This window comes from Penaeus chinensis, chromosome 16 (genome assembly GCF_019202785.1).
Source record: "Penaeus chinensis breed Huanghai No. 1 chromosome 16, ASM1920278v2, whole genome shotgun sequence".
NCBI lineage: Eukaryota > Metazoa > Arthropoda > Malacostraca > Decapoda > Penaeidae > Penaeus > Penaeus chinensis.
In genome coordinates this window covers 35,749,588-35,752,087 of record NC_061834.1, presented here as the reverse complement: position 1 = coordinate 35,752,087, position 2,500 = coordinate 35,749,588, and the positions used below count along the sequence as shown (strand labels likewise).

Below are 2,500 nucleotides of genomic sequence, written 5' to 3'. Positions count from 1 at the left end.
TAACATTTAGCGCAGGTCAGAAACGCACGTTGAAATAAAAGTTTATTCCATCACTTCTGCAGAGGGAAACCAGGCTAATAATATTTCCGTAATTTCATCGCCAGAACGTACTACTCGACAGGATATGAATGACACGTCGTTTCACTTTACGCTCGTGACCCACGTGCCTTTTCCCGGGGCTTTCTCTGTCTCTCATTCACGCTGCAAACGGCTCATCACGTGGAAGGTTTCACTGACGTAGATAAATGAGTAAATACAGATAACGAATATAGATAACAAATAAAAAAAATATATATACAAGATGAAAAACGTAGAAAAATGAACATTGCTTATTTCAAATCGATTGCCTTTTGCAAATCACAGGTCTTCTCCCTCCCCACCACGGTTATCACGAAACGGAACAGACTTCCGCCACACGTAAATGCACACGGACACACAAACGGACACACACCCACACCACAACACGAAGGCGGGACACGCAGACGTGACCTCCACTCCGGCACTCGCAACACTGACCCCGCGCAGCTCTTCCCAACCCTCTTATTGTCATGAGCGTGATGTTTGGAGTACTGGAAGCTGACGTATCCTGCGTGCTGACGACTGACACGGGACCCATGTTCAAAAGAGGGGGCTCCGGGTGTCCCAGCGGCTATTGCAGACGGAGAGCACACATTACAAGGAAGTTTTATCACACTGAGCGGCATGCAACAAACGCGAATTGCAATGAACTACACGGTATTCTAGGAATTGCGTGATATTCTTGCCAAGAACTGTTGATATTGTGATGATGTAACAAGCTGACGATTATGTTTCGAAGTTATTTAATTTTATTTTTTTCCAATTCGGAGATACAATGCTACGTCAACCTACGGTTCATTTTTGTTTTGTTTGTTTGTTGTTTTAAAGCATTAAGTATTATGACACAGATAAGAATAGTTACTGAGGGATGGGTCAGGGATTGATAGAAAATATTGCAACACTAGACAGGTTAGATTACATGAGTCATCTGATGCAAGGAGGAAGAGGAGAGAGGGACGAGGAAAAGAGAAGGAAGAGGAAGGGAAGGAGAGAGGGAGGAGGAGGAAATAGGAAGGAAAAAGAAGGAAGGAGAGAGGGAAGAGGAGGAAAAGGGAAGGAAGATGAAGAGAAGGAGAGAGTGAGGAGGATAAGGGAAGGAATAAGAAGGGGAGAGAGGGAGGAGGAGGAAAAGGGAGGGAAAAGGAAGAGAAGGAGAGAGGGAGGAGAGAAAGAGAGAGGGCTAATGATGAGGAGAAGAAAAGAAGAATGGGGATAGGAAGAGGAAAGAAGAGAAAGAAGAATGAGGAGGAGGAGGAGGAGGAAAAAAATAAAATAGAAAGAGTAGGACTAAAAAAAGTAATATAAGTAATCAAGAGGAATATAGAAAAAGGAAGGAGAAGAAGCAGAAAAGGAGAAGAAACAGAGCATATTATTCTATGCTGATAGCTGCAAAAGTGAATCAACTAAGAAAATAACAGTTACATGTCTAAATATATTGTTCAAGATTAGCTCGAGTATATATATATATATATATATATATATATATATATATATGTATGTATGTATGTATGTATACACACACACACACACACACACACACACACACACACACACATATATATATATATATATATATATATATATATATATATATATATATATATATATATATAGACACACACACTCACACACACACACACACACACACACTCACACATATATATATATATACATATATATATATATATATATATATATATATATATAGACACACACACACACACACACACATATACATATATATATATATATATATATATATATATATATATATAGACACACACATACACACACACACTCACACACACATACCGTATTTGCTGGCATACAAGAAACATCCCTATTTTACAAAGATATTTTAGGGAAAAAAACTCTTTCATTAAGTTTCACCATTTACTATATATTAATTAACTTACCGTTACGTTATAGGAATCCGTTCCCTAGTGTTTACCTCCTCTCAGATTAGTTACATAGTTATTTCGATTTCGGGCAAGAGAGCTGTTATGATCAACGTTAAATTCCTGTTTATGGATGTGATGTTTTGTGTTACCGTGACAGGCCACTAGGGCGGGGCTCTATAATAGGCCTAGGGATTTGTTGTCATGCACTTATACCAATGGCTGACAGGTGGATGGAAGTTTAATATTCTTTTCAAATGTCTTGGAGCATTTTACATTTAGATAATGAAGAAAGGTTTATTCAAGGTAACGCAGTCGTTGGTGTGGGTAAGTGAAATAATGTGAGCTTCTCTTATAACTGTCAACATATAAGCAATTTTTCCTAAGTTTGTTATAACAGACTGTGATTATTCGGATTGTTTTCAACACTTTATTGTTAGTAACACAATTTACTGCAATAATTTGGGTTGCTTTTAATATTCTATTTTTATATTTAAAAAAAATTCTTGCATTAGATGCCGGGC

The 2,500-nt window shown here is 37.7% G+C and overlaps 1 protein-coding gene across 1 annotated transcript in view; it reads right to left on the bottom strand.

Moving 5' to 3' along the window:
- The window catches only part of LOC125033306, a 90,786-nt gene extending 90,291 nt beyond the window's left edge, over positions 1 to 495 (bottom strand). The window contains exon 1 of the mRNA XM_047624688.1: positions 452 to 495. The gene's annotated coding sequence lies outside the window, so the exon portion shown is untranslated. The remainder of the gene's footprint in view (positions 1 to 451) is intronic.
- Positions 496 to 2,500: the final 2,005 nt, after the last annotated feature.